General features: G+C 43.1%; 1 protein-coding gene and 1 long non-coding RNA gene across 2 annotated transcripts in view; both read left to right on the top strand.

The window, feature by feature from the left end:
• Positions 1–25,123, top strand: part of LOC112845291 (uncharacterized) — a 273,648-nt gene that overhangs the window by 104,848 nt on the left and 143,677 nt on the right. The gene's annotated exons all lie outside the window — the stretch shown is intronic.
• LOC112845298 (uncharacterized) lies at positions 7,413–23,611 on the top strand. The gene is made up of 2 exons (XR_003218104.1): positions 7,413–7,638; positions 23,579–23,611. It is a non-coding gene; the product is annotated as an uncharacterized LOC112845298 (long non-coding RNA).

Here is a 25,123-nt window from a genome sequence, read left to right as displayed (position 1 = left end):
AACTTTTTACAGCTCTTCACAGCTTACTGTTATTAGTGTATTTTTATGTCATTTGATCAGCAATAATTCAGTTCATTAAAGTGTTTGAAGTGTTATTAGTATTATTGCTTATTGTAAGTATTGCTGTTATTAGTGTAATGGCTTTAGGACCCAGGGGATCAAAGGGAGGGATCAAAAAGGAAGTAGAGGCAGGTGCTCTTCTTCTTCTCTCCTTTGTTCTGAGGTGAGAATGTGGACTCTGGTTGTGGTTTTGGAAGATTTGGATTTACAAATATTTGGAGTGTGAACATATTATGCTGAGAAGATCTGGTTGCATTTAAGTGATCATGCTGTCCTTCAGCAGATATTCAAGGTCTACACTGAATGTTTTTTAAGTTATATATTTAATTAACTTCGAAATGTATTTGATGTTTATTGCATTCTGTTTTTGTTGTTGTTGTTGTTTTTTAGTAATGATTAAGAGGACATTAATGATGTTCCACAGCAAGCAAGCAGTTAGCTGAAGGTATTTGGCTGTAGTGTTTCACACTGTCAGGTATGCTAGGCTGCACATGTGATTGTATCACTGTTTTGTTGTCTCACTCTCTAGTTTGTTTTAGAGTAAGGGTCGTATTTTATTTTAAAACTGATTCTTTCTTTATTCGGTTTGTCTTTATGTCAACTGGGCCAGGTGCAATATTAGCCAAGTAATATGCAATCCCTGAGTGGGGACTAACAGATCATAGGAATCGGCCTTGCGTAAGTGTTTATGATGCACTGATTTGCTGTGTCTAGTATTTTGTTCTAATTTGTTTGCAGTGGTGCCAATTATTCCCTTTGGGAAACACTATAGTTAAAAAAAGAACCTGTGAGCTTCCTGCTGGTGAGACTGAGTTATCAGGTGACATTGCTGGCATGTTGCACCATTAAAGGTACTGAGGGGTCATTGGTGGCCTTCCACTGTGATTTTATTGCAAATGCTTTTAATAATAAAACTGTACAAAGATTTGCTGATACCTGCTGTCTCGATTATCCTGGACTTATAACTAACTGAAAGTTTGTATGACTACACTCATACAAACATCCTGCCAGTTAAAATATGAACCTATAGGATCAAGGCCTTAGTATCTGTGTGTTTTTGATCACTACATTAGTTTATTTGTGTTATTTGATCAGCAATAATTCAGTTCATTAAAGTGTTTGAAATTAGCTGAATGACTGAATCACAGTTGAAAGGTTTTGTTTGTTGACCCTGAGTGTGATTATTGTGCTGCTGTTACAGCCCCATTTCTGTTTTACTTCTCAGCACTGCCATCATGTGTCTGAATACACTGTGCACAGTCAAATGTAATAACCTCAGTGAAAGATCTGATAACATTTAATGTTGTTGATCAGCAGGGCAGGCTGTTTTTGACCTGTTTGCATTTTTGAATAAAACTCTTGAAATTCTTTGCAAATGGAAAAAGTCATTTTTTTGTGATTTAAAACTTTTAAAGCACTGAAAGGAAAATCAAATAAATTCAGATCGGCAAAGAAATGCATTCATTATGTTTTATTCAAGAGGCAATATCAGAGAGTATTACAAAATTAAACTGCAAACGATAACGTCTTTACTCTTCTGACTGGCCCACATGTGTGTGAAAGACTGTTGGTGGTCACCATCTATTCTCCCACAGGCTTATTTTTATCCACTGACAGGCCTCATGGTTTCTGGTTGAGCCACCATGAACAGAGGAAATGCAGCCTGTGGTTTCAGCCTGAAGTCTTCAGTGTAGCTGATGTCGTGTTTCATGTTATCAGCTCACAGTAGAGAGTTAAGATAAGACTTTATTGATCCCACGGTAGAGAAATGTGTGCGTTACCAAAGCTCAGGTACAGACAGCAGAAGAATACAAAGGATAGAATATAAGAATATAAAGATTATAAAAAATATAAAGTCAAGAAATACAAAATAACTAAGATGATACACTATATACAACGGTAGCCGAGGTTCTATGTACACACATGCACAGTATGTGTTATGGATAGAGGGTTGTGGAAATATGCAAGTAATACATTTCAACTATTCTGCTGCTACTATTACTATATAAGTGATAGATATCTATACGTATCTATAAATATAGACATGTGCATGCAAGCACATGTAAAAATACACATGCATCCATACACACTAAATCTACATACACACACACGCGCGCACACACACACATGTTTATATGATGTGCCTGTACTGGAATAACAGTGATAATTATCAATGCTACATTAAGTATCTCAACACTGTGTGAAAACAGACAAAAGTAGCATCATTGTGGTGATGACAGAGTATGTGGGCATCAAGAGAAGCTGTGAAAAGTTGTTCTCATGCTGAAAAGCAGAAAAGAGTCTCTGCATGAACATGCTGTAAATATTCATTTATCTATATAAAACAGTCTCTCGCTAAAGAAAGAGATTATTTAGTAAATTCAACATCATCGTTCTTCACTGACAAAAAAAATCTGTAAATGAAACCATTATTTGCACCAAAGTTAATTTATTCAAAGCTAATAACTGAAAACAAAATTACATTTCTTCATATTTTTGCTCAGTGGTTAAGAAAGGTTTCATGTTCCACACACTGTGGGAAATACTGTGTTAATATTTGTGTGTGGTATAACTGTTAGTGATGACATAGCTGCAGGCTTTTCTCTACCATCTCTGCACTTAGAAAAAACAGTGACTTCATTTTTTCCATCTGCCTGCAGAACTAAACTGAGGAAGAACAATTAAAGCTAGATATGAGCTGCCTTCCAGATCACATGCTTTAGCCCTGATAGCTGACAGCACAGGCAGATGATGAGGAGACTGTGAGACGTTAAACAGGCAGAATACAGAGCTCAGAGTTTTAAAAGATCAGCGTTCTGGTTTGTTGTTCTCAACGCTTCTTAAAACATGAGAAAATATTTACTGACCAGTTTTTTCATTGAAGCCCTTCATTTCACTATAAATAACACCTTGGTGTGTAAATTGTGCTTTGATTGCTAATTTACTGTTTGTAGTTATTAATGTGAAAAAGAAATGAAAAAGGATGACGAGTCGGTCCTTTTATGTGCAGGTAAATGAGGATGGAGAACAAGTGTGTCACTCTGAGCTGCCTGTACCAGCTCTGTGTGTGTGTGTGTGTGTGTGTGTGTTTTCCAAACTTAAAGCTCCTTTTTGTAACAATTATACACACACATCGCCTGCACATTTGAGTTTACAGAGACTATTTCGTGTGTCTGCAGTGATTGTTGTATTAATCCTGTTAGCTCTGCTGTGTTTGTGTGGAGTTGTCCACTACAGAGATACGGCCTTAGTTTGTCAGGAATGTTTGTTCTGTTGAACTATGTGGGAAACAAGGGTGTAATTATTATCTCTGCATAACTGAATATGCTTGGTGACAGCGTTATATTTAATTAAATTGTGCACAAATAACTTTAGATATGGCTGCATGGATATTGTTTATGTTGCGTACAATTCTTATTGGACTGTGAAATGTGAGACTCTCACACTGTGATGCATTTGCAGTGTGTTTAGAACAAATCAATGTGAATAAATAAAGGTGAGGAAGATCAGAAAGAGAGGAAATCACACTACCTGTCGTCCATTTCATCATTTACCTGTTTTTTCAGGACCAGATATAATCTGCTGACAGACCTTTAACTAGCCGCGTGTTTCATAGGTCCAAATCTGTAAATAGCAGACGTAGACACACACACACACACACACACACACACACACACACACACATGCACTACGTTGCATTGAGTTTTCTAAACACATGTTGTTATTACAGTGTTTCATCTTTATTTGCAATCTCTGTGTTTTTTGTATTGTTGTTAAATATTGAGTGAGATTATCAAGCTGTCTTCAGATGAGTGTTAGTGTTTTTCTTTGATAAGCCATCAAATCATAAACTTTACTTTGAATTCAAATGTTCTCATTTTACTTTAGTTTGTGAGTCACACGCGTCTTTAGAAGAACTACACAGTGAGTCACTTCCTGTGTTTGGGGTCACAACCAAACTTAAAAGTAGAATTTCAGCACATCATGAGAACATTCACAGATCTGTGCTGAGCTTAAAGAAACACTGTGACTGTAGAACTGCCTGATGATATTTGAGCTCAGAGTGTGGAGGATGAATTTCAACAAAGTTCCTCCAATAAACAATATAAGGATTACAACAGATTCATAACGATGGAGAAGATCTGTGGTCAAATAAGAATAAAAAAGGATGTCTGGAGGTACAGAACAACTTTTACAACCACACGTCAGAACGGTGCTCTTAAGATGAGGCGAATCTATGACATCATGAATATATCAAAATGCTGGCTGAGAAGATGACTCTCAGTCTGCAGAAGAAGAAAACTCCAGCAAGATCAAGATCCACAGGACACGACAAGAAAGACAAAACTATGACCTGCAACGTGTGTCACTAAGCAACAGAGCACATTTGTATATGACAGAGAAAGGTAGGAACACAAAACAGGAAGAAGCTTAAGTGTTTGCAGTGGACAGGAAATGTGAACACGTCACACAACTGCTGTGGTCAAAGCTACAGGAGCTGTTTGAGGTTGGTGTAAAAGGAAGGAAGCACAGAGAGGTGATAGAAGGAGGAGCTGAATATAAACTCTGGTCTTATCTACATTAAGTGCAGCTTCTCTTTGTTCTGCATTTATTATCAATGCAAAGTCGAACACTTTGAGATTAGATGCAGATCAGCGTGCAGGGCTGGACGTGAGGATGGGGCACTCTTTGCTCTGTTTGCTGGGGTTATTCTGTGAGTACAATACACACCTTTACTGTTTGAATGGCAGTGATGAAGGAAAATGTTTCTCACTGGTGACAATTACAGTGTATCACTGCTTTAACCTGTTTACCTGACAGCTTCAACACAGCAGACTAGTGACTGTTTAAACTGTTGGATACATTACATTTACTGTTCACACTTTTTAAACATTGTTTGAGTTTTAATGTTTTTTTTAAAGATTTTCTTCATGTTTCCAGCCTGTTTGACAGCTGATTGAAACACATAAATTAGGTGATGAGTAATAACTGTGCAATCTGAAGATTTACCTTTAAAAAAAGCCTCAGTTTATATATTTATTGTGATTTTGTCAGTTGTATAATGTCTGATGATGTTTCATTCATTATTTTAGTGCTCAGTACAGTCATCCATGGAAACACTGAAGGTGAGAAATGTTTTTTTCTTCCTGTGTTGCTCTAAATGACGTCCTCTGTGATATATTTTGTATCATAAACCAAACATTTCATTGAGATTATTGGTTAAAATGTTAATATAACCATGTTAAGTGTGTGAGCACTCAAGCACACACCCACGATACAAACTGTATATTTACTGAAGAGCTGTGGCTTCATACATGTGGATTTTCTTTTCATGTTTATCTGATCTGAAAATATCAACAGTGTGTGTAGTGCAGATTATCTCACTGAGTTATGTTGTTGGCATGTATGCTGGATTATATAGTGGGATATTTTTTTGGATTACCTCTTGGAGATATAAAACACTGATGACAAATTAAAGGAAAATCCAATATCAAACATGGTAACCAAATGCTGCTCTGAGCTCAGCATAGAGTTTGTTACCTTCATCCCTCATTTGGTGTTTTGATTAGAAGCTGTCTAACACGTCACTCCAAAGTCTGTGTAGATGTTCAGTGTGTTGAATTGTGTGGCTGCAACTCCAACTCCAAAAGATGACTCACATTATTTAAAATTTGCATCAAACATTCAGAGCATCAATTTTATACTTTTGATCTTTTTCTAAATGACAGAACTTGGAGTGAAGATCACTCTGACAGCAGACAGATTAACCATACCAGCAGGGGGCAGTGTGACACTGACCTGTGATGTAAAACACTCTGCTGACTTTGAATATAACTGGTTAAGAGAACCCCGTTTATACTCTAATCAGAAGACCGAAGTAGCTGATCAATCAAAGAGAGAACTGGTGACCTCTGAAGGCGGCATCTACACCTGCAGAGGACGTATGAAAGGGACAAATTCAGTCACAGAAGAAAGTAACTCAGTCATCATTCAGGAAACTGGTGAGTTTAACATTTTAATCTGGATTAAAACAGCTTGATTTCTTCAAAGTTTGAGAAAACTCACTCTAAAAAACTGGTAATGTAAAAAGTGAATGATGTGACCTCATCGTTTCTCTACAACGAATAATTATTTTTAAATATGTGAAATCTCTTAATGCAGCGTTTGTGACCTTTAAATTGTCTCAGAAAAATTTGTTCGTTTTGTATTTAATTAGTGGATAAATCATTGAACCTAATACAGCTGATTAAAGTTATTGATCTGAACCGTGCAGAAAAGAAAACATCAAACTTCTTCATCCTGTAATGTGATGAAAGATGAGGAATTACACACACACACACACACACACACACACACACACACACACACACACACACACACACACACTGTAGCATCTAGTGTTCTGCTTTATTTGTGATTTGTGTTTCAGCTTCATCTGTAATCTGTTTGTTTGTTTTAAATATTGAGTGAGATTATAAACCTGTCTTCAGACGAGTGTTAGTGTTTTTCTTTGATATGCCATCAAAAACATTTTCACTGTAGAACTGTGTGATAATATTTCAGCTAAAGGTGTGGAGGAAGAATTTCAACAAAGTTACTCTGAATACAACAGATTCATAACGATGGAGAAGATCTGTGGTGAAATAAAATTAAAGGAGGATATTTGGAGGAACAGAACAACTTAAACTACCACAAGTCAGAATGATGCTCTTAGGATGAGGCGAATCTATGGCACCATGAATAGTCCTGAATATGTTAAAACACCAGCGAGAGGGAAGTAAAACTCAACATAAGACACAAGAAACAAATGAGTACCTAAATAAAATGTTAGATTAAAATTACCACAATAAAACAGGAAGTGTAGATTAATAACTAAACAGGGAAACAGACACAGTAATAAAGTTAACAAATGGGAACTGACACAGGAGGATGAGACAGGAAACACTGATGGAACAAATGAAACTGAGACTAAATTATAAGAAGAACTAAAGGCTCTAAAAATGCTCAAAAATAAATAGAGATCTTTAAAAAAAACAAAACAAACTGCAAACATGAACAAACAAAGAATTCAACCTCAAAAAACTCAGAAACACAAAGTCAGAACCAGGATCACGACACACTCCAGACTTATATCCTCTTTAGATTCATCAAATATTCTCACAATTGATGTTTTTATGGTAAAACTTGAAATTAGAAGCTCTCTAATATGAAACTCCACTAACTTTTAGTTTTGTTGTGATACTTTTTTCACTTTAATTTACATCAAATGTTTTTTCGTTTTGTTTTTGTTTTTGTATTTCTTAATTACAGGACATGGAGTGAAGGTCACTGTAACAGCAAACAATACAACCATACCAGCAGGGGGCAGTGTGACACTGACCTGTGATGTGAAACACTCTGCTGACTTAAAATATGAGTGGGTCAGAGAAACCTCATCTGCAGTGAAGTCCACAGAAGCCGTTGGATCAGATAAAGTGATCAGGATCTCTAAAGGAGGAAAATACCAATGCAGAGGATGGAGAACAGACATAAACTCACTCATAGCACAAAGTGATCCAGTCATCATTCAGGAAACTGGTGAGTTTAAACATTTAATCTGAAAGTAATTTATGGACCTGTGTTGAGGGTTCAGAATTGGTGGAGAGTACAAAGGCAAGACAGTCCAGAAGATTTGGGTCAGAGTGATCTTTTTTATTGAAGTACACGCGCGGGAAGACAGTCACTGCACATGTCAGCAAGGGTCTTCACCAAAATTATACTTCAGACTGCTTTTATAGCATCAGGGTATTATAACGCCCCTTCTAGCGTTTACAAGCACATAATTTGCATGTACAGAACATTCATGTATTTTAAGCATAAAGTGCAACATAGAGGTTCCTCTTTTTGGCATCTTCTTCCAAAAAAGGCAATGGGCTCAGGCCTCTGCAGTCTCCAGGGGCTGGTCTTCTCCACTCGTCACCTGTTGTCAAGAAAGCTCCAGTGCAACATGTTTGCTCAGTACATTCAGGCCTATGCTTAAACCTAGTTCTAAGTTATATGTGATATATGTGTGTTTTGTAAGCATGTGTGCAATATTTCTTAAGCTCCCGGCTTCTTAACCAATGTGTCACCCAGACAGTCACGCTGAATGAAGCTTGAGACCTTTAATTACCTGGGAAAGCTTCAACTCTTTATGAGCACAGGACTGCAATGTGTGTATAAAGACATAATAATACTGAGAGTGATTATGCTGCACCTGTAATAAGGATTAATATGGTGTCAGTGTGTTAAATGATTACTATGGTGTCCGTGTATTAATGGTCACCTAGCCAGCTTAAAGCTATACGAGATAATATTAATGCTGATTAATATGCTATCTAATGTATTGTAGCAGTAAAGCAATTTCCTCTTTTCCACAATCCTCCTTTTGACCTCTTGACCACAAGAGGTCACTTTCACCGTGTGCTGTGTCATTCCTCAGCCCACTCAGTCGTTTCTATGTCCATCAATGGCATCATGGACACCGGGGTCACTGCCCCGGGATCCACTGCCCTCGTAATTACCTTTTCCAACAACCCTCTGACACAAGGAATGAGACAGCATCCACAGGTGACCAAAATCCCTAAAAACGCAGATATAGAAAGCATTGCAGACATCACTAACCCTTTCCACTGCCCGAACACGGACGTCAGCCAACCCTCAAAGGGATTTTCAATCCCTGAGTCTTCATGCATGGTCCTGGACAAAGTTTTAAGGCCCTCCAGAGCTCGAGTGACTGAGCCATCTGGGGCAGTATTGTTTGGGATGAAGGTACAGCACATGTCGCCAAACATAGCACAGACTCCGCCCCTTTCCGCGAGGACCATATCGAGAGCTAGTCTGTTTTGGACCCCCATTAATGAGGTCGGACCCAACTGTTCCACTACTCCCTCAAAGGCATCCCTGGTTAGGTTTGAGAGTCTCAGCACATTATAATGAACATAGTTTATCCTGTCTACATTCTTGTTTGGGGTTACTGGAAAAAGAGCAGAGATTATTGGTAAGTTTTCAAACCCGGCTGCTATTTGGTCCACTAATTTATACTCGTTTGGAACTCCCCTGGGCACTCCTATGGAGTCAATCCAGGTGGGTGAATCCATTCTAGGATCGTATGCATGTGTTCCCTGAGTGCTTCTCTTACTCAATATGTGTCTCTTACGTCTGGCTGCCAATGTGCGTGTGTTTCTTTCGGGCATGACTTTCACTTTGTTGCCGATTAATGTCAGTGGAGCTCCCAACCTTACCATTGCACACGTCCCGACACTTCCCAGAGGAACACGGACCAGGAGGGTTCTCTCCCCACAATAATAATATAGCCCACTTCTTGCCCAATTGCCTATTAATGTATTTGAATGGTTTTTCATATTGGTGGTTCTCCCTGTGAGTGTCACAGAGCACCAACTAGAGTCGATATCTCCCAGCGTGTATCTCTTTTTATCTGTAGAGAACTTAAAGCACGTGTAGTTATCCTTTCTGGGTCTGAATGGTCCTACCTGTGTCTGCTTGTCAATTGGTGGAAAGAGGCTGGCCAGGATTGAACAGTTGCCAGTACTCACTGCTTCTCTCGTAAGTCGCAGCATACAATCGTACCCCCATTTGTCCCCTGGATACAGTGGGGCGGGCTCTGTAAACAAACGCGGCCTAGCTGAAGCACAAGCAACACAGTTAGACACTTGTTGTTCTTTAGCATTTTGGGCCACCCAGTCCAGCCAGAGGTTACTGTCACTGAAACCGGTGGCACGCTCGATTAAATCCTGCGGCTTCAGCCTAGTGTAATCGACCGTCAGCACTCGTCTACCTTTTGGTTCATGTTCCTCTGGTGTGGCGGTTGGCGACCCGTCCCCTCCTTTTCCTGTAATGTTCGTAACAAAATTTGTGACATTGTTAGACATGGAATTCACTAAGTTTATCCTCAGTATTCCTATAGGATCTGTACCCGAGACGTCTACCCCGATTACCAGGTAGAACACATTTCCTGGGCTCTGTGACCTGGGCAGGGTGTTCCAGGGACCCAGAGAGAGTGTGATAGGGTTCTGCGCAGTAGAAAAATCCCTCTGAATTGCTATTCCCTTCAATCCCTCAGGCACCTGTGGTTGCCACCCTACTCCGGTCCAACTTACCACGTTCCCCCAGCCAGGGGCGCACCACTGTGCCGCTGTATATGACGCCAGCACAGGGCGGATTCCCCGGCTGGAGTGAGGATTCCCTCCCCTTGTACAAATGTTAGGGTGGCTGCAAACCCACACGTCATATCCCCTCCAGCTGCTGTTTGCTCCTTCACAGTTAATCACTTCACATAGATCAAACGTGTATGAACTTGCGGACCCTTTAACATAGTCCAGTTCCATGCCATTATATGCGCTGAGACAATCATCCCTTTTACCTGACACCTCGCGCTTGGGTCTTTTCAGCGGCCACATTTCGGTGTTCGGTTTTTCTGTCAGTGTTGGGCTGGGTTGACCTCCGTGCTCAGGCGGGCTGCGCCGGGCTGTCTGCCAAAAATACAGAAAAAGACAAATGCCCAAAACTAATACTATCTTATATAAAAGCCATGTGATTGTGAGAAGCATTTTTACCAACTTCCTCTCCTCACGCTTCTTACTACGTGCCTGTAAGTCAAATGTGTGCATGGTGTCATGTGAAATGTGTGCTGCTGACATGAAAATTCCTTTTTTTTTTTTTTTTTTTTTAACTTGTTACCACTCCTTTGCGTTGGCGTGGGGATCTCCTCCTTGGCTGTTCTTCTTGCTTCGGCCTCCCAGGTAGACTGCTGTTCGGCCCGTTGCACGGGTGAGAGGATTTATTTTGCCTCTGGCTGTCGTCAGCACCCGTGTTCGGTGGAGCTGGGTCGTTGTCTACCAAGCTCTCGTCCGCTGCAGCACACTGCGTCCAGTGGAACCAGGTGTCGCCTTTCCCTTTCAGTCGGACCGCTGTGTTCGTCCTGGCGGTTACCTCGTACGGACCTGTCCAGCGAGGCTCTTTCCACTTCCGCTTGATGACTTTCAGCCACACTGCTTTTGCGTCTGGGACCTCCCCTCCTGCTGTGGGTCTTCCAGAGGTAACCTGTTTTGTGAAACTGGACACAAGAGCTTTCAACTCATTAAAATATTCAGCATGAGACCTGTTACTTTTTCTGGGCTGCTCCACCGGGACCACCGTCCAGGGCGCCGGAAACTGCCGTCCTGTCAGCAGCTCGTAAGGCGTGAAACCTGTGGATTGGTTAACAGAGCATCTTATGGTCATCAAAGCAATGGGCAGGGCTGCCAGCCAATTCAACCCTGTCTGTGCACATATCTTAGCCAGTTTGTTCTTCAAATTTAGGTTCATTCTTTCTACTTTCCCTTGCGATTGAGGGTGGTACACTGTCCCGAATTTATGCTGAACCCCCAACATTCTCTCCACCTCTGCTAAATCCTGATTTCTAAAATGGGTACCGTTGTCTGATCTAACTCTCTTAGGAAACCCATGCCTTGGAATGTAGTGGTTAATCAAACATTTAATCACACTCTTTGCATCCTCTCTTTTGGTCGCCCATGCCTCTGGCCAACCGGTCAGAGCATCCACACATACCAACAAATACCTGACTCCTCCTGGACCTGGGTCTACCATGTCGGTGAAATCAATCACAATTTCTTCTCCTGGTCTCTCTGGCATGAGAAACTTACCTGTCTCTGGCTTCACCGCTGGCTTTGGATTGTGTGCCCCGCAAATTAGACAGGTTCGGGCTCTCTCTTTTATCATGTTTCTCAGATCCGGGTGCCACCAGTGGCACAAGTTTCTCTCCATCTGTGTCACTCCTACGTGGCCAAGTCCATGCGCCTCGCTTACTTTCTTTTCAGCCAGCTTAGCTGTCAGAACCGGTCGCCCGTGGGGTCCTCGCCACAGACCTCTTTCTTTTCGGGCTCCTCGGCTCTCCCACACCTCCTTTTCCTCCTGGGTGGCTTCTTCTTGAGCCTGTCTGGCTTCCTCTAAGACATCAATGTTTGGTTCCTCGTCTGCAGTGACCTCCACCATTTGCCTTCGTCCTCTGTAGCCTGCGGCTTCTTTTGCGGCTTCATCTGCTTTCTGGTTCCCTTTGGCCACCATTGTGTTTTCTTGGGAGTGTCCTTTGCATTTTATGATACTTACCTCGCCCGGGTCATTCAGGGCTTCCTCCAGTTCTTCCATTTCCCTCTTATGGCATATTGGGGCATTAGTTGCTGTTCTGAAACCTGCTCTCTTCCATTGAGCAAGTTCCACGTGAGCTGCTCCAAACGCATAAGCTGAATCAGTGTAGATGTTCACCTTCATGTCCTTGGCCAGTCTGAGGGCTCGAGTCAGAGCTATTACTTCAGCTCTCTGTGCTGACTGTTGGCCCTCGATTCTTCCTGCTTCTTTCACTTCATAGTGTTGTCCTCTTCTGCAAACCACAGCGTAGCCTGCTTTCAGTCCTTCTTCATCACGATGACAGCAGCCATCTGTAAACCAGTCTTCAGCTCCGGGGATGGGCTCCGCTTTCAGATCTTCTCTAACTTTCTCTTCAGCTTCAGCTCTTTTGGCGCAGTCGTGTGGTTCCCCTGACCCCATCAAGTCCGCCATGTTTATTCCCTCATGTGTAAATGTCAGATTTGGAGCGTCTAGGACTTTGCTCAACCTCTGTTGTGTCAATGGTGTCATGGTGAAGGCTTGTGAGTTCACGTATGCTACTACACTATGTGTGGTGAGCACTTTAAGTGGATGTTCTCTCACTACATGTGCTGTTTTCTGAATGATTTTTGCTACCCCAGCTGCGTGTTGTGTGCACGTGGGATGCCTGGCCTCTGTTGGGTTTAATCTTATGCTGACATACATAAGCACATCTCTACCTCCTCCTTTTTTCTGAAACAACACCCCATTCACCACCCCACTTGTTTCAGAAACATCAAGGTAAAATGGTTCGTCATAGTTGGGCGTGGCCAGGTCTGTGGCCCTTGACAGGTCTTGTTTCAGTGAAATGAACGCTGTTTCTGTGGCTGGCGTCCAGGGCAATTCAGCCTTAAGGTTTCGAACGCCCACCTTCTTTATCAGGTCCCTTAAAGGGGCCGTTTTGCCTGCATAGTTAGGAATGAACTGTCTGCTGTAACCTGTCAGGCCCAAAAAGGAAAGGAGCTCCTTCACAGTTCGTGGTTTTGGGTGTGTCAGAATCTGGTCTCTGTGTGTGTTCATCAAACCCACTGACCTGTGTGCGATGACTCGGCCCAGAAATGTTACTTCCGGTCGGACCAACTGCAGTTTTTCTTTACTTACTTTGAACCCACATTCTGCCAATCGGTTCAGAACCACGAGCGAGGCTGCTGTACAGGCCGATGCTGAAGGGGCTGCAATGAGAAGGTCATCAACATACTGAATTAATGTACAACCTTCAGGCAGGTGGCACGGTGACAATGCATCTTTCAGCACCTGATTGAAAATGCCTGGGGACAGTGCAAAGCCTTGTGGCAGGCGTGTGTATCTGTATTTCTGGCCTCTGTATGTGAATGAAAAAATGTCCCTCAGTGACTCATGTAAGGGGAGACAAAAGAAAGCATTAGCAAGATCAACGCATGTAAACCACTTTTGGTCCCATGAGATGGCGGTTAAAGCCGTGTATGGGTTCGGCACAGGCACAGTGTCGGTGCGCAATATGGCATTAATGGCCCTGAGATCATGTGCCATCCTGTATTTCCCTGTCCCTTGCTTCTCCACCGTCAAGATAGGTGTGTTCCAAAATGACTGTGAAGGCTCAAGCACCCCTACTTTCAACAGCCCTTCAATGGTTTCTGCAATTCCCTCTTCAGCTTCTGGTTTGTGTCTGTACTGTGGTCTGTTAATTGGCGCTTCCGACTTCAGCTGAAACAGGACGGGTGAACAATTAGCCAGGCCAACATCCGTGGGCCCTGTTGACCACAAACTGTCCGGGAGCTGTGAAAGCACTGCAACTGCGTCAGGGTGGTCTGTTCTTTCCCTGCCGTGTGTTCTTGAAATTTCTTTGTGTTCTACAACCACCGCGTCATTAGACAGACAGGTGATACGGTAGGTTTTGCACTTGGGTGCATACCAAACATTTGGGATTTGGGTACTTTGCCACCATCCGTTTTCCAGGGCCCGCTTGACCATCGGTCCCATTTCTCTAGCCTGATGACCTATGTGGACTGCCAATGTGACATGGGGAGCTGAATCGGAACCCATCTCGTACCAGGGCTGTTGTTCTTCCGTTAATTTCACCGCAGCTGCTACTCCTTCCGGCCCAACATAAATGTTGTGGCAACGCACGTTCCAAATTTGACCTTCGAGGTCAGATTCAAATTGTTCTCGGTACGTGTCATCGTCGTCCCTATCATAAAACAGAGTGACGTGGTAAGGGTCACGCGGCGGGGTATAGACGGCCAGGCTCATTATCCAGGGTCTCCACAGCTCATATTGTCTGAGAATGCCGTCTTCCACCAGCCTTCCCCAGTAAATGTCAGCGGTAGCTTGTTCAGAGTCTTGGATCAGATATTGAGTCTTTGAATGTGTCCCCAGGCACGGGAACTGTCTGCCTCCCGGAAGAGTAACTGTGAGTCCATCTGTAGAACACATTATGGTAGCTCCCAGTTTCACGAGCAGATCCCTGCCCATGAGGTTTACAGGTACTTGTGGTGACATGACATACATATCTGTGCTTCAAAGTCTGTTTCCCCAGCTTGGTCAGTGCTGGATCAGTTAGTGGCAGAGTCATGGGAACCCCAGAGAAACCAACCACGCTCACAGTGTGGTCTGAGAGTGTTGCACTGTTTGGTGTGGATATAAGCGTTGAGTAGGTCGCTCCAGTGTCCACCAGGAAGGTCAGTGGTGTTCCTTCCACAGTCATAGACAACATGGGATCTGCCAGTCCCACACCGTCCGGTTTCTCAGGGCCCCGTCAATATTGCTCTCCCTCCCAGCCCCAGTCTGCCACTGGATACTGGGCGACTGGCGCTGCACCTGGGTTAGGAGCTTGGTGTCCACCTCTGTATGCACCTCTTCCTCTGGGAGCTCCGCGTACCTGGGGTTGGTAGCCTCGCCCACGGTAGTTCAGGGGTGGTTCTGGGCAGTCTCTCGCCCAATGTCCCTCTGCTCCGCATCTCAGACAGGCATTCCATGACGTGGAGCTGGGATTCCCCGTACCACGTGCCCTTTGTCCTCTCGCGGCGTAACCACCACGCCCTCTGTATGGTCTCGCCGCCCCCCAATTTCCCGCGGGTTGTCTCTGCCTTGGTGCATTGACGGGCCAACGGTCATCAGGATACAGGTTGGGGTCCAGATCTGGCCACTCAGGCACGGGATCAGGCTGTGGCTTTGCCACCATCATTTTCTTTGTGGCGTCCTTATTTTCCTTCTTCTTTTCGCTTGCTTTATCTCTCGCCTCTATCAACTGCAGTTTCAAGAGCAGCGCCTGCGCTTCCTCTAGCTCTCTCTTCTGTTTGTTCACCTCATCCTGCTCCAACGTCAGCCGGTGGGTTAAATGCCGCTCCCACTGGGTGGAGTCCGCGACGGCAAAATCTGGATTCTTCTCTAAATCAGTTCTCACCTGCTTAGGCAGCCCTGCCAGCACCGCAGCTCTAAACCAAGCTCGTGATTCTCCTTCTTGGCCAGGATGTATCCCTGTCTCTGACATCCACTGCTCTTTTGCTCTCGCTAGAAACTCTAGGGGGGTGTGTTGTGGATCCCAAAGTATTTTAGGAATGGCTCCAGTATTTGGGGTCGGGTACTTCTCACGCACTGCGTTTGCTAGGGCATTGCGCACTTGGCGGTATGGCATGTTGTTGGCGTAGCTGGTTGTTCCTGCCATTTCTTCCACGTCCGCCAGTCCACATGCAATCATCGCCCTCCCCGCTAGGGCGCGGAAGTCTCCAATGGCGATCTCCTCTCCTTCCGTCAGCGCATCCAGCTTCCTCAGCCATCTTGCTCCTCCTTCTGTGACCGGTGGCAGTTGTCTGGCCAGTGCTTCCAGGTCCCTTATCTTGTACGCCCGATAGATCGGTTCATGTTTGGGGCCCACTATCAGCGGCATATTCCACCCTTCTCTGTCGACTGCATCCTCAACTTCCGCTTCCTTGCTCTTGCTGGTCTTCCCCCCGCTCATTGGGGCGTCAAACACTGATTTGCGTTCCACTCTGGCGTCGGACTTCAGTTTTGTAGTTGGATGTCTGTGCACCGTTCTACTACGCAAGTTCAAGTTTTTGTCCGGGTCACAGCCGTCTTTTCCTTTAATTTCCTCCTCTTCGTCATCCATGTCCTCCTCCGATGAAGTCTTGCACTCTTTCATGTCATCCTCCACAATTGTCTTCGGGGGCTTATGCCCTTTGGATGAAGTCTTCCCGTGCTTTAGTTCCTCTTCCATAAGTTCCTTCAGGGCTTTCTGCTTTACAACGGTCAGCGTTTCTACTACTGCCAGTAGAGCGTCTCGGTCCTCGTGCATTTGCCCATAAACCTGCCCATCCCACCTATCCTGCTTCTTTGTGCTCTGCTTGCTTGCTTGGTGGTGTCTCTGTCTTACCTGGTTCGGCGGCTCGACCACTTCTGACCTCCCGTCTTCCTCATCCTGCGAGGGCACCTCTTCACTCGGAACCGCAGATGAGGCTTCGGTGTGAGGCACCCCCGGCCCTGCTGCTTCTCCTAGTGAGTCTCGCGTCGTCCAGGCCCGGCTACATGATGCCAAACCGGGACCTGTGGCACAGGCCGTCTGCGTCCCTGCATTCTCCCTGTTCTGTGGTCCCACCCCCGTCATTTCTCCATGTTGGGTTGGCCTGGTCATGTCTGGGTACTCGACATTTACGAGTCCTCCTATCACAATGCCCGTCTGTCCATCAGGGCCCTGCACCTGTCCTCCGTCTAAGGACATCACTGGCATCACATAAGGGGGAGGAGTCCCCGCTCCACCCAGCTGTGGCGGGGCGCTGGGAAGTTGTGGGATCCACGGGTATATTGCTGGTGTGTGAGGGTTATTTACTTCTTCTCCCTTCAACGTGAGTTTTGCCATTTTGTCCTCCAGCTTTTCATTGTCTTCCTGTAATTTCTGCAGCAATTTCATCATACTCACCGTGTCCTCTTCCTTTGCTGGCTCAGGCTGTTCCACTTTGTCTTTCATCCAGGACGACACTGCATTGCACATCATCATCCACTTGCAGCAGTTGCCATGCATTGCCTTCAAGGCAGTCATTTCCTTTTTTGTTTTCCGGTTGACTGAGCGGCCTCCTGATTCATCCTGTAAGTTTTTTAGTTTCTTCTCGCATCTCTCTCCCTCTGTTCTAAGCACAACCTCCAGAGCTGTCCTTTCATCTGTCCCTTTGTGTTGTAATTCAAAAATTTTGCTTACCTCTGCTTCCATGGCTCTGCACTCCTTTTCGGCTGCTTTAGACGTACCTGTACAGGCCATCCTTATGGCCTTTTTCAGCTCCTGTACCTGATCCTTCAATGCTTTGTAACGTCTCTGTCCGTTGGCCGAGCTGTCCGCCATTTTGTGATTTCCTGCAAGACAGCACGTACCTCTTCAAAATGGCTGCTGTCGGCTCCTCCCTGTCAGTCACCCTCCGGCACTTCCCTTTTCCGCCTCAGAGCTGGTCTCCCCGCTCTAACAGTCACTTCCCTTTTCTTAATTCTGCTTGGTGACACAGAGAACAGTGAACTCAGGCCTCACCACACAATATTATCTGCTCCGTCAGCCCCTGAGCAACAACCCAGATCCCGTCAACAACCTAAACCTAGAAATAATAATCCCCACCAATAACTTACAAACTTTTATTTTAGTTTCATGCCTGTAATTACATGTTTAACCATATGTAAAAAACCTTAACATCCCTCAAGGGACCCTGGTGTGACTGTCAGGGAACAGAACTGCTGCCTGTCACGCTGTAGTGAGCAAACAGGAACCACACCCTAGCCCTCCAGGGACCAAGCATGTCTTCAGCAAATGTCATCTAATATCCACCACTGTCTAACAGTCAAACTGAACTGTATAAAGCAATAAAACAAACATGCATAAAGTAACCCCCAATGCATAGCTATTGGAACACAACATGAACATTCCTAAATGTCTTCCCCACTCCCCTCATCCGGAGAGGCCCATTGTACAGTGTCGACCTCCTCGCACAGGTCTACCATTGTACTAAATAATGCAAAGGTCGTGGTCAACCACCATGCTATTTGTGATTCTGTGATAGTGGTTGCGAATTCAATTTCAATTGGGTCATCTGATGCGTCCGCCCGTTCTCCACGAAACACACGACTGGCTCTGAACTGGCCCTCTCCCAGGGGAGTAATTTGTATTCTGCAGTGCCCAAAAGTCAGCATGTCAATGCGTTAATGTGTGCGCTTTAAGCAGTAATATTGTATCAGTTGAAACACAAGATCAAATTTATGTTTGCAAACAACAGCTATGTGGCACACCAAAAGCAAATACAATAAAATACAAAACAGGAAATGGGAAATGTCGCACAAACGTATAAGAGAAAATGTTTATCAGTTTACAGGTCTGCGGCCTCCTCACTATTTTCTTCCACAATCTCACGTAGTGTGGTTACCAAGCGCAAACACTCATGTAATAACAGGGGGAATTCTGTTTCAGTCAAGTTCACAATTATAGTGTAGTCACGCTCAGTGAGCCCTACTTCACAGCAAACACGCACCTCTGTTTCCACCCACCATGTTTGACCGTCCGTTACTGGAGTCAACACAAGACTGAAAGTAAAACCGGTGACGTCCCTGCGCCCTTCCCCCAAAACTGTATGGTGTCTTTCAGCCATCAAATCTACAAGTCATTGCACATGAGTGTATTTACAAAACAAAATTGTCTCGAGCAAAATTAAGCTGAAATACAATGCAATCTATCCGGTCCACTGAAAGTCAATATTAAAACCCCTAAAGGCAGAAGCACAAAAGGCGGGAAAGTCCCGTTCAGCCTCAGTGGAAGTGGGACCTCTATCGGGATGACAGTATAAGTCCAGCACCCGAAATATAATGAGGCTACGAGCGGTGAAGTCTAATAACACTTGTGGTGAACGCCTTACTACCGCAGTTACTGTGAAGCCATAATCAATGCTAGCAAAGTCAGCGTGACAGCGACAGGTGACGTTGGCAACGTCTCCTGTCCTGGTATACTCAACCACACAAGAGCCGTTATCGAACATGCGAGCAAAATGAGACAGCCAATTATCCTCTCCACTCAAACAGAATATCAAAATCCCTGAAAGCAATTCCACAAAAGGCCGAAAAATCCTGTTCGGCGTCCGTGGGGTTTAAATTTCTATGCTGTCTACAGTATAATGTCAAGGCCCGAAAGATAACAAGACTACTACATGCAAAATCAACCAAAGTTTCCTCTGATGACCCTGTTACTGCAGTTACTGAAAAGCCATACGGAATCCCTGAAACCACAACGCGACATCGACAGGTTACGACATAAAAATCCCCTGCCCGTGTGTACTGGAGTAAACAATATCCCGAATCCGACATGTGTATGTACGGAAACTGGTTCTAAAATAATAAAACAATGTCAGTATGAAAAATCAAGAAAACACAAGTCTTATGAGTTTCAGCAAGTGTTATGTCTGTTAGGGACGTGTAAAGCAAAACACCTCATAGATTATTCACCATATTTAACAGTCATAATGCTAACAGAGTAAAATAAAAGCAAATCTTCCCTGAAAACACCAAGGCCAGTCTTCCTTAAATCAGGCTCTGCAGTCAGTCATTACCCACTCATTAGTAAACAGGAAATGTCAGTCTAAATAAGTCGCAGGCATCTCATTTACATAGACACAGACACATCCTCAAAATAACCAGGCTGTTGCAGTGCCTGTAACAGACAGGGCCTACACACAAACAAAGAAATTATAACACAGAGACGTCTGATAAATGAAATAATATTCACAAGGCCTTAAATTGCACAACCTACATAATTTCGACAAAATTTAATTAACCCTCCAAGGGACAAACTCCAAGTTTTTGATCACCAATGACAGTCTCAGTTCCAAACTGTATCTGCTCTAATCCCTAAATATCCTAAGTGAATTTAAAAGCGTCCAACGCCCAAGCTCCAAGCTTTGCTACCCAAAAAAGTGCATAAACCGTTCCAAACGGTGAAGTGGTCCAACCACTGGCTATTTAGGAGCGTCGTTGTTCTCCACACTTGCCAAGTGAACTATCCCTCCCAGAGGAAGATGTCGATCGTCACCGACAAATTGGAAGCGTCACCTTCCGACAATGCACTTCCTGGAACATCCCACAGTTCCGTTCTACAGAAATTTACTAGTATTTTAAAGACATCCTGTACGACCACCAAACCAACTTTAATGATGTCCAAGCCCAGCTTTGTATTCAATTATAACTGTATAATCATATACAGATTTCAAATGACCTATTTCCTAAATTCAGTAGTCCAACTACTTTAACTTGTCTATTTCCTATTTCCGTTACTTTTACCTTTTCCTATTTAATGTGCACAATACAAAATGTCAGATCATAACAACACAAACAGTCACCAGTAATCTAATGAGTAGACATTAATTTAAACATCCAATTCGGCACACTTCGGAATAATTCAACAGGTAGTGCCTACCTTTTACGATGGGCTGCCCGTTTGTCCACTCAGATTGACCACCGGATCCTGTCTGCGCGACCCCCTTGGACGTCTACAATGCCAACAGCGTCTCTCCCTACCAACCGCGGCCAATGCACCAATTGTTGAGGGTTCAGAATTGGTGGAGAGTACAAAGGCAAGATAGTCCAGAAGATTTGGGTCAGAGTGATCTTTTTTATTGAAGTACACGCGCGGGAAGACAGTCACTGCACATGTCAGCAAGGGTCTTCACCAAAATTATACTTCAGACTGCTTTTATAGCATCAGGGTATTATAACGCCCCTTCTAGCGTTTACAAGCACATAATTTGCATGTACAGAACATTCATGTATTTTAAGCATAAAGTGCAACATAGAGGTTCCTCTTTTTGGCATCTTCTTCCAAAAAAGGCAATGGGCTCAGGCCTCTGCAGTCTCCAGGGGCTGGTCTTCTCCACTCGTCACCTGTTGTCAAGAAAGCTCCAGTGCAACATGTTTGCTCAGTACATTCAGGCCTATGCTTAAACCTAGTTCTAAGTTATATGTGATATATGTGTGTTTTGTAAGCATGTGTGCAATATTTCTTAAGCTCCCGGCTTCTTAACCAATGTGTCACCCAGACAGTCACGCTGAATGAAGCTTGAGACCTTTAATTACCTGGGAAAGCTTCAACTCTTTATGAGCACAGGACTGCAATGTGTGTATAAAGACATAATAATACTGAGAGTGATTATGCTGCACCTGTAATAAGGATTAATATGGTGTCAGTGTGTTAAATGATTACTATGGTGTCCGTGTATTAATGGTCACCTAGCCAGCTTAAAGCTATACGAGATAATATTAATGCTGATTAATATGCTATCTAATGTATTGTAGCAGTAAAGCAATTTCCTCTTTTCCACACCTGCCAAGCATTTAATAAGGGCTAATAAAACTGTTGTAGTTTTGTCAAAATTTCAAAAGCTGTCGAATTTCTCATAATAATAATAATAATAATAACAACAATAACATTAGTAGCTAATCAGTTAGAAATTTAATGTATGGTTCAGTGATTCAGAAACACGTTTTTATGTAAATAATAAAAAAAAAATCCTGTGATAAACTGATGGCATGAGCTGTAGCTGACCAATGAGAAACAGCTGGATTAATCACCTAATAATGACATTGTTCAGGCAGAGGGATACAATAAATATATATGAGATTCTATAAGAAAGAAAAATATCTGAGAAAATATGTTAAAAACAAACATTACTGTGGTTAATCAGCCAACACTGATCAGCCAGACACACATTACAAGCTGAGGCAGGACCAAAGAAACGGGTGATGCATTAATGCAGCGTCCAAACACCTCCCATCCCCTGGAGGAGCAGCTGGCCCAACAATCAGGAGGTTTCTGGGGATCTGCTTTTAATTATAGAGCCAACAAGCAAACAGGATATTAATTATTACAATATTTATTCCTCATGACGAGGCACAAGCACTATTTATGGAGGTACCGGCAATCTACGGTTGTGGGTTAGTACCAGTTTTCTTAAAGTTATTCAGATTTGTTGCCCACTTTGCAAAAAGAGGGATTAGGGTAGCATGACCACACCTGAAGACGACCATGAAGAGTTAAGTGTCAGATGTTATGACCCACACTGTCAGTCAACCTGAGCCGACAGAGCAGGAGGGGTCCAGCAAACTGTATCAGCAGAAAAGGACAAAACTCACAGAAGGACCACAAAGAGGCCCCGGGGCCCATGATGATCACGTAATTATTAACGGGCCCAACCAGGGATTAGTAAAGCGCTCTAAATACAGCCAGGTGTGTAAAGACTTTCATATCCTGAATGCAGACATTTTTATCTGTGTCGGCCGAAAAATAATAATATTATTAATAATAATGACTGACACGTGTGTGGTTTGCTATTTTCAGGTATGCACTACAGATGTGAGCAGCACGTGTGTTTTCTGTATATTTTGCAGTTACTGGGTGATCAGACCTCTGTACTGGTGTTAGTGACTCAGTCCTGGTAGAAAACTGGTCACAGGTTTCACTGACTGCACACAGACACTCAGACATGGCAAAGCTCCTGATAAGCTAAGACATGGTCACAACCTGTGAAGCAATGAATTCTTTAAACATTTCATTGAGACAATAATGGTGCAAATAATGTGTGAAATTCACATGTATAAATCACCAATCTTAGCCAAGGTAATGAAAGTTTTACTTTAATTTTCTTTCTGAAAATAATTCATATTTATTTACCGCATCCCTCCACCTGAACAATGTCATCATAAGGTGATAAACACAGCTATGTTTCAGGGGAGGGGCACCAGGTCAGGGCTTGGCCTTTCCTGTCAGTAGATTTAGAGTCAGTCAGGTGAAAACATCCAGTTTCCCACTCCGACATCTCCGTTCTGGGTATCAGGCTCCCAGCCTTCACCACTGCATGATTGTGATTTGGTATAAAATTATGTTACTTTTATTATCCCCCATAAATGACCTGACAGGTGGGCCATAAATGACTTTTTCATATAAATGATCATCACCTTGAGCTCCTTTCTGAAAATAAATATGGAAACAATAGTGAATGTTTTCATTAATGCAGTGTTTGCTCACCTTTCCTTGTTACTGGAAACCACTTCATCCTCTTTTATATATTTGAATCAGTGGATAAATGCTTGAAATGAGTTCAGCTGTTTTAAAGTTATTGATCTGAACAGAAAGGTGAACATAAAACATTCACTTCAGATTTCTGCATCTGTTTTTGTTCTGTTGGGATTTCAAGCTGCAAACTTCTGACTCTTGTTAATCGGCCTTTTTATAGAAAATATTTTTCTTTTCCATTTTCAATCAGCCAGCAGGAGGAGATTCAGCTACAGGGATTATCGAAATGTTCATTCCCTTTGTGTCCTAACTGAGAAATTTTACTGTGGAAAGTTTCCAACAGGATCGATGTGAAACTGCAGCACAGCTGGTCTCAGATATTCACTGGTGAGACAATCACTCTCAGATGTGGGATTCAGGGAGGTGAAGGAAAGGTGTGGAAATATGAATGGACAGCACCCAACACAAACAGCCCTCCAACATCCAGTGAATACAGGATCAGCAGTTTCAGTGTCCCACAGTGGAGACTACAGATGTCGGGGTAGCATTGACTATCTCTTAACAGGATGGAGTGATGCCTTCACAGTGACAGTTTCATGTAAGCTGCTCTACAATTCAAACTGAAGTTTTCTGTTTTCATTTCTACGTCTGTTTAAACTCAACATCAAGAAACAATTCAGACCCTCCAAGAAACTCACTGTGCAAACAGACAAACAGCTGAGTGCACTGTGACTCTGAAATAACTCATTTAAAGGGGAATGAAACGAGATGACAGTTTTAATGAATAAATAATAAATCAGGTGCATCTGTAGTGTAGTTTCCAAGTAAGACAGATCACCTGTGTCACAGAGCCACAGTGAGAGCAGAGAGGACAAACACAGCAGTGATACCAGCAGTTCTTCAGTCTGTCTTTCAGTGAGGATACAAATACCAAGACACAGTTTATGAAATTTGGTGGAGCCAAAGAAAGAAGCCGTTTAATTTTACTGTGGATGCAGATTCGTTTTTAAAAACTCTGCTGACAAATGTTTTTACTAAAGAAAAGCTTTTATCACTCATGTTTAGATTTTCATCATGTTTCTTGCATTAAGGCTTTGTGTTTCCCTGCATGAATTAAACATCTCTTTATAAAACTAGACCAGTGTTGCATTCTGGGAAACCCAGCAGAATTTGCAGCTCATGAGCATCATATGCTGCACCTTTATTCAGCTTTATTCAGCTTTTTCACCTCATATAAGCTAAACCAAATCCTCCAACATGGCCTCATTTCATTTATCTTATTTTAATGTTGTAGCCAAATCCCAAAGATAAAGATTGACATTAATGAACACTGATGTGGGTGAATAGGCTCAGTGTAAATATGATGCAACTCCCTTGAATTCCCAAAGGAATAACAGACACCATTCAGTGTAGTGTCACTTTAGAGTATTAAAGGAAAATGCAGAGAGGACACAAAACATCTAAAAGTAATTTGTATGTCCAACATTTGTCTTTGAATAGATGAAGAATAAATCAGAGAGAATCTGTAGTGTAGTTTTGTATGAAGACAGTCTAATGTGTCACATGCAGGTAAATATTTTGTGTTTGGTGCTAGAAGCTAAATGACTGAGTGAATGTTTAAAGTAAGATCATTTATATAGAAAAGTTCTTCCTGAAGCAAGTGACAATCTGATGAACCTTTTCCTGTAACTACAACAGCAAGTAAACCCAGAGCCACACTGACAGCACACAGTTCAGTCATACCAGCAGGGGGCAGTGTGACACTGAGCTGCTCTGTGGAGGGCTCTGCTGGCTGGAAGTTTGACTGGTTCAGACGTGATTCAGTCTCTTCTAAAGCTCAGCTCATGAGAGGAAATGAAGCAAACAGAGTTATTAGTG

The sequence above is a fragment of the Oreochromis niloticus genome, unplaced genomic scaffold (assembly GCF_001858045.2).
Source record: "Oreochromis niloticus isolate F11D_XX unplaced genomic scaffold, O_niloticus_UMD_NMBU tig00006606_pilon_6612427-7070595, whole genome shotgun sequence".
Taxonomy (NCBI): Eukaryota; Metazoa; Chordata; class Actinopteri; order Cichliformes; family Cichlidae; genus Oreochromis; species Oreochromis niloticus.
This window is presented reverse-complemented; position numbering and strand designations above follow the sequence as displayed.